This window comes from Cryptomeria japonica, chromosome 9, assembly GCF_030272615.1.
Source record: "Cryptomeria japonica chromosome 9, Sugi_1.0, whole genome shotgun sequence".
Lineage (NCBI taxonomy): Eukaryota > Viridiplantae > Streptophyta > Pinopsida > Cupressales > Cupressaceae > Cryptomeria > Cryptomeria japonica.
The window spans coordinates 639,977,119-639,985,507 of record NC_081413.1 but is presented as its reverse complement, the minus strand read 5'-3'; the positions used below and the strand labels follow the sequence as shown (position 1 = coordinate 639,985,507).

The 8,389-nt window shown below is 36.7% G+C and overlaps 1 pseudogene; it reads right to left on the bottom strand.

Annotated features, from left to right (window-relative positions):
- Nucleotides 1-2,709: 2,709 nt before the first annotated feature.
- Nucleotides 2,710-8,107, bottom strand: LOC131858150 (uncharacterized; annotated as a pseudogene).
- Between the last annotated feature and the right edge of the window lie 282 nt (nucleotides 8,108-8,389).

Here is an 8,389-nt window from a genome sequence, read left to right as displayed (position 1 = left end):
TTGTAGTGTTTGTCCTTAACATCTTTTGATCGATAGTCATAAGTAGATCCACAATTGTAGCAAAGGTAAAGAGAGTGTCAAAACCTATAAGACCCTTGTGAAAATGGTCTACTATATTGTATTAATGTTTGTGTTAGGGAACTAACTGATTGTAAAGTCTCCACATTAACATTGTCTCTCACAATAGAAGGTTTATCAAATGTTGAATGCTTAGCCTACTTAGGGTATCCATACATGGTCTTGGGAACAATATGCCTCCTTCCTATCCTAATCAAAACCTTTTCCTCTAGCCTAGAAATCTTGCATGTCAAAATAATTTGGGGTCTCATTAAGGACTATAGGAGTAGAGTTTCCTTAACAAATATTGTAAAAACCTCATTGTTATAGTGTGGGAGGAGTAACAAATTATTCACAATCTATCACAAATTTTTTCCTTATTACTTAGTATTGGCACCAATGATTTGCAATAATTCAATGAATGATGCACATAAATTATGTAGTTTTTTTTTCTCTTTTACTTGTTTATATGATAGTTTTATAGAGTAATTTGTCATTTTTTCTCCCTATAATTGGATCATATGTTTATTCAAGTCTACTAATTAAATTTATATGAAAATGGATATAGATTTCAACGATGATGTGAGGGCTCTCAAATGTTAAGTAGTTGAATTGGGATTTTTAATATATCAATCAATATTTGGAGTTAATTTTTATTTTTTAATTTGACCTGATATATTTTATATTGTGTTGTAAGGAGGTCTAAAGATAGGTGGAGGAGTTTTAGGAGGGTTAGGCTTTGCTTGCTCTTCAATTGGAATTCACTTTCAATAGTTTGGTGAATCAGTGTTTGGGAGAGTTGTGGGATTTTCAATTCTTGAAATAAAAAAAGGAATTAAAAATTCTATTTTTATCCTCATTTAAAATACTAAAAACCTAAAAACATGACCTCTTGACCTTGTATGCATTTTGGCAACGTTGTGCTAGCATGTGTCCACTAAAAGAACATCATAAACATGCTCATACTTTTCCTTGCTTTTATTAGAGTTTGGTAGAAATGGAGTCGACCTTTATTTTTTTCTTAATAGAGAAATAACAGGAGTGTGTGTTATAATGTGAGCATGTTATGATGAACTAATGTTTTTTATTTTTATAGACCAAAAAATGGTTCCTCATCTTTGTGTGCACGTCTAGTGGGAACCATCTTATATTCAAATACATAGAATTAGGAGGTCATAGAGTTTTTTATTTTACTCATTTTTTTGAATTCCATTTGATCCCCTTAAATAGGTTTAACAAATTGTACATAGCCAAGTTATTATTTAATTTTGCAAGTCAATGAGAGGAAAAATAGGCTGGTTCTTTTCGTACCTACAGTCCTTCAAATTGTAGGAGTTGATTTTAGTAATTAAGATTGAATTTAGTATTATATAATTATAATGTATAATTATTTAAGAGAATGTATTCAATACATAAGCCTACCATAGTCTTATCATATACATACATGTCAGGTTCAAGATATTAAAACATCACCATAAAAAGAATACAAATTAAAAGGGGGGTGGGATTACTTCTATAAGTAATTCCTATACATGCAATATTTGAAAATCATGCTAGATTGTTGTCTAATTTATCCCTTCTTTTGACTTAAGTATTTTAAAAGAAAGAACTATGACATCCTATAAATAAAATTGTGTTGAAGGAATATTTTTTTTACTTAATAAAAAAGTACTTGTATAATGGTCTCTTTGATTAACAATAATTATATTGGAAATCTTATTGTTAGCAAAATCAACAATGGTTTTTCAATATTTTCTTTTGAGATATATCTTTCTAAGATGCTTTCCTTAGTTATTATAGTTTCTCAAGCCTTGTTTGAAATTGCATCTTCTTACAAATAACTAAACAATTTGTAACAAAATCAATTGTTTATAGATCCAAAAGTTATAAGAAACCTACTTACCTTATAAATCTAATATAGAAAATATCTATATGTTTATTTCTCTTAATAAATAACAATATATCATTGATATTGGTCAAAGATACATAAATTTTGAAAAGAAATTCAAATCATTTTTAGAGAAATCTGTGATTATATCTACTCTTTGAGAAGGTTTGAGTTGGAAGTAAACATGGATATCCTTAATATAAATTCTTAATATTAGAGAAAATGGGAGAAAGTTGCTAATTTTTTTTCAGTTAAAGATCTTGCAAACTAAAACATCTTATGCTACATATCCATTTGTGTCTTCAATAGATAGTGATTTAAGGCTCATGAAAACTGATACACATCCACGAGAAAAAAGAGAAAGAAAAAGAAAAAAGAGAGAGAACTCGAAGATGCATACATTTTGAATATATCATTGATATTGACCAAAGATGCATACATTTTGAAGAGAAATTCAAATCATTTAAAAAACAATCTGTGATTATATATCTACTCTTTGAGAAGGTTTCAGTTGGAAGTAAATATGGATATCTTTCATACAAATTCTTAATATTAGAAAAAATGAAAGAAAGTTGCTTTTTTTTTTTCACTTAAAAGATCTTGCAAAACTAAAACATCTTATGCTAATATTCATACATATCCATTTGTGTCTTCAATAGATAGTAATTTAAGATAAAAAGAAAAAAGATAAGAGAATTAGAAGATGCAAGTAGCAAAGCTAAAGCTTATCGCACGTAGTAGTCCATTGCATGCTATGATCCATATTTAGCAAATACGGCACTAGTATCTGTATTGTATCAATCTGAAGCAAATACACTTTTCAAGTCTGTAAAATTATGAAGAGAAGGTTTATATGCCTCTGCACAACATATTTTTTAAAGCAAAATAGCTTACACAGCTTTTATTGTTATGTTTTATATGGAGAGACGTTGGCAGCAAATTTAGAGTTGGGGTGCGAAGAACTTCAAAGTGGCTGCTCCTGCAACGGCCCTCACCATCTCAATATCACATTCATCACCAGAAGAAGAGGGAGGGCCAAAGCACTTCCCTAATTCTAAAACTTCATCACCCAGTAAATTTTCCAGTTTAAATGGCATCATTTGACAGCTTTCATTGGCGTTGGCGCCCACAACTTCTGAAACAGTGAGCATTTTAAGGCAGGCATCCCCTGTCACCTTCATGAGATTCAGGTCTGAACTGCTTTCTGGCTGCTCTTTATCTGAAGGGAATAACATTCTCACCAGCTTCGTCTTCAAAGGAATGGGTGTAACCGTACATTCTTCCATATTGTCAATTCCTTGCTTGAACATTTGCAATCTACTATCCCATCCTTGTACAAAATCAGGTGAGAAGTGCCATGCTGACTTAGCTGGCCCAGAACCCTGATATGGCCCAGGATAGTCTGCAATGGGAAAAAATTCTGACAGGAAACTCTCGTCTTCTTTAAAAATTTGGAGATTTTTATACTGGAGCATATAATTGACTACATCAGTGTCAAATCCTAAGATGCACCCAAACCTCACCATCTCACATAAGCCTGCAACAAGTTCTGGATGTTCTGATAACAGACCTTTTGAAACTACCTCAGCAAATTCAGTTGCAATGGACACCTTTGCCTTTTGGTCGTGTGATTGTGGATCAGATTTCTGTACCAAGAACCTCTTGCTATCTCTTTCCCAACGCACAGGAGAGTGTGCAGTCACTTTAATGTGCTCTGTCTTATCATCTTCAGTTGTTATTGTCAAAGTGTACATAACTCCTAAGGATTGAGCGGCTTCATAAGCTGAAGATTCCAAAAGGGCTCTCACAATTTGATGCCTTTCATCTGCTGACAATTTGAAGGATGGATCTGCCAGATATCCAAGGATAATTATGTACAGACCTTTTCCGAACAAACCCTCTCCTGCTTGAAGCTTGCACAAACTGATGTCACTTGAAACAGACACCTCCTTTTTTTCTACTGCTTGTGATATTTTTCGAGCTCCAAGAGACTCGTATATTGAGAACAACAAATCCAATGGTATTTCGGGATCTGAAGGGTTAGGATGCCATGCAAATTTGATCTCTGTTGAAACTTTTCTGAATAACTCTTTCAATAAACGGTCATCCGGAATAAAGGTTTCATTAGGCGAACATAATTGGATATCTCCACCGCTTGTGTGTGCTGGAAACTTTAGACCTTGCTTTCCCAACTTTCCTTTTATAGCTGAAGGGGATTGAGTCCAGTGCTTTACAATATTCCTCCAAACTGAACAGCATTCGCACTCAGTTACTACATGATTACTTCTTATCCAGTCCAGCCACAAATTGCAGTAGTCCTCAATCCTGGGATGTAGAGACACACCAAGATTGCTAGAAAAAAAGGGAAGTAGTGTGTCTTCATAATACCTTTTCAGAATTTGTAGCCTGCCAGAGAAGAGGCCATTATCATCATGGACTACACACATTTTTGAATCCATCCACTCACCTGCAAGCCCACCACTGTGCGGAATCCAAATTTTGAGAGGGCTGGAGTAACTAGGCCGCCACTTTAAACGGTGAAGATATTTGTAAGCCTTGTTATGACTCTGAAATCTCTGTGTGTTTGGACTGTCCTGGCAACTTCTTCACATCCATTTCCAAACTCAACAACCACCCCAATCCGTTGGAGGACACTCTCGAATTCATTCATGTTCCTCCTATAGAAACTACAATCTATAAAAGGAAGGTCGTTCAACTCTACACCAGCCGAAGACCATTCATTATTGAACAAAAAAGATTTATTTGGAGACTCATACCCTCGGTAGGTTCTTAACCATTTTCCTTCAATGATACTAGTCTGGAATCTGATGGGCAGGTACTCACGGCAGACCTCAGTCAAATAGCGAATCCACTCTAAAAGCAGAACAACTTGATCTTCTGTAATGGGAGAGGAAAGTGCAGGCAATGGAGCATTAGGGGGTTTTAGCGTGGGAATGTCCACTGCTCCAAGCTCATTTCTCACAAACAAGTCAAGTTCATCTTCCCTTTCCCCTCTTAGTCCACTGGCATTGGCATTTGCTTTCATGTAAGCAGGTGACAGTGCAACAATCCCTTGTGCAGCCCATGGATTGTCTCCTATCAGCTTGTACCACTCGCCCATAGATGCAGGCACAAGTTTGGCTTTGCAACTACTTGCTAATATTATGGATCCCGAGCCATTAACTAGAGGCAATTCTTTGGACAAAGTGAGCATCTGTGCTGAATCCATATAGTCATTGACATACGAAAAATGAAAAAAGTGAGCCACACGGATCAGGAATTCCTTACTTGTAGATGCCTTAGCTTCATCCAAAAGCTGCCTACCAAAACTTGTAACAGAAAGTTGAGTGATCTTAGCACATCGATCTAGCCATTCCCGCAATCTTGACCGTTCATAAGGGCTCAAATTCTTCATGGCCACCTGCGTTGCATTTGGCATGAATTTGTAATGTGCAGCATTTCCCAGCTCTTTATTCCACCTTGCCAACCATGCAATATCTCTTTCTTCCGAGGAAAAGTATATTTTGCTTCCCTTAGAAGACATATCCAACAAACTTGCCCACCCTATACCATAGGAGGAATTGCCATACTTAAAAATAGGAAATTGTTGGAGAGAGCTTGGAATTCCACTTTTCCAATGTTCAACAAAAAAGCAAAGGAGTTGCACATATAAATCTTGAGAGAGATTGGCAAGCCAACCAGGGGTACTTCGAATACATGTGGAGTACCAGTCATCGGGCACAGAGCCCACTCCCAAGAATTCCAGAGAACTCGAGGAGTTGTCAAGGCACGAGTGTATTATGAATACTCCAGTAGACCACAGGGCACTGGGCTTTTCCAGGCCTTCTCCGGTTGCTGCTTCTAATATTTTTCTGAATCCTGCAACTATTTTGCGAGCTCGAATGGGCGTGCAATAGGCATTTCCAGGTTCACATAAGATGACTTCTTCTGTCTTGAGCTTGGCTTGGATGTCTTCCCGAATTCTTCTTAGCTGCAGATAAGAAGGTATACTAATGGGGAGGTACCTGAAACAATATGACCTCGCAGAAGGAGGAGCCCCTGTCACACTATTCAAGAGAGAGAGAAAAGCTTCACAAAATGCTGAGGGAATACAGTCTAGAATCCCTTGATTCCACTTGTTGTCCCAAAGAATGCTTTCTCTTGAGGACGGCAACAAAAAATCTGCTTGAATTATGAATGGCAATCCAGTGACTATTTCAGTGGGAAGAAAGGCATAAATATCAGCACCTACCCTGTTGCCTCTGGTAACTCGATCTTCCCGGGGAAAAGCAAGTGTTATCACCCAATTGTCAATGTCCTTTCTCTCCTCTACCCGATTGTTCGTTTTCACTGGAAATCGCTGCCTCCACATGTAATAACTGCATTCGCCATTCGGTTCCCCATTTTCCTCTGCCGATAGATGGAGAATAAATGATTCACTTCCCTCTTTCTTCACATTCTGAAATGCTATTTCCTGGGACACAGAGACTGCATTCACCCGGGGATTCTGATTTTGGCCATCTTCACGAACGGAGAGTCTTTTAATTTTGGACATAAACAGAATGACTTCTGGATGAATGTTAGCAAGCTGGTCCTTCACTCCTTCCACCTTCTCTGGGCGTAAAGGGAGGACTATAACAGTACTAGGGAACTCACCCTGGCTTTGGTTATTGCTACTATATATCCTTTTGAGATCTTCAATATTTGGTTTGTCGATCCACTCTGGAACTATATACCCAATTTTGACCCCAGAATCAGATGGAGGGATTTCATTGAATCGAATTTTATACCCGTTGCTGAAAATATACGGCTGGTTTGTGACCAAGAAAACACTCTTGAACCCAATCCCTGAAATATGATATATCCTTTCAGAGGAATTCAAAAGGAAATATAAAACTTCAACATTCATTCAAGCAAAAACAAAGATGCAACCCCTGTTTAAAACTATCCACTTGAACATGTATAGTCAATTAGTCGTTTGAAGCATCTCCACCATCCACAACTAAAATTACACAATTACTATAATTGCATATTTTGCATTTGCAGCAACACAAATTTTATAAACACACTATTACTAAACAATGGATTTTAAAGGCAAGACCACATAATACCTTTCTCTCCAATGTAACCTCCCTGTCTTTTACCCTTCTTGGTGGATCGTCCGACACTGCAGAGGGATTCGATGTTTCGGGGAGTGAAGCCCTTCTCATTGTTAAACACCAACAGAGTAGCAGAGGCACCCACACCAGTCACATCTCTGCTCGTAACCACAAATTCCAGTGATGGCTCAACACCAGGTTCATACTAATTGTCTTCTGCATTCTGCCAAATCAGAACCACCCAAACTTTAATTTTACAGGCAACGTGAATTGAAAACAGAAACATATCACAAGGCACTGTCAAGAAATAATTAGAATTATATCACCCAGACAGCTACCTGTATGAGCTCCATGAGAAAATGGACATCCTTGGTGTAGAGTTCTGCTGAGAGATTTCTAACAGCATGATGAAGATCTTCTGTAAGTGGGTTTTCCTCTCCACCTATGGAAAATTTGTTTCTTCTTATCTCTTCAATATGCTCACGGGGAGTCGCCATTTCTCTTCTAAGTGCAGAATTAGAAGTCCCATCAAACCCAACAAGTTAGGCAGAATTCTCAGTGTTGTTAAACCCAAATATATTATTTAACAGTTATCAGTCTTATTACACCCAATAAATTACGTGTATACACATATATATATATAGCTTAAGACAAGAAAATGGAACTTCTTAAATAAGAGTGCGATAACACACCTTGTTTTTCAGACAGAATAGAATTGCAGTAGAGTGCGCCTAGTTTCACTTGCTTTCAGATAGAATAGAATTCTCAGTAGTTTCTTTATGACAACAGAAGTCTCGATGAAGATGACAATCTCCATTCGGGCACCTATTTCTATACGGCAATCTGCATAGTTATTACTTGCAACTTGCAACTTGCAACTTGCGCCGTCATTTCTGTACTATCGACAGTGGATCATACATATTCGTTTCCACCCGGCAAGCAGCCTGCAACATCTTGGCACTGGCTACTATGCAGCGGACAAAACGGCCCGCCTCATGCCATGCCTTCCCTTCATCCCATACCATCCCATATCGGTCCTGCTGCGCGGATGTACAGCCTCAGCTGGATTGCTTTCCAAGGTACCTTGCTCTGGAGTGAATCAGACGGGATATTTAATTTATATTTTTTCAAATTAATGATTAGTTATACATATTTAAGTTAAAAAATAAATTTAAAAATTAATTAAAAGTAAAAAAATAAAATATTTAAGTAACTAAATTATACATATTTAAGTTAAAAAATATCAAAAATTTTACTAAAACTAAAAATAAAAGAACTAAGTAACTAAGTTAGTTAAAAATATTTAACTAAGTTACACATATTTTTTTATATTTTTTAAACCTTC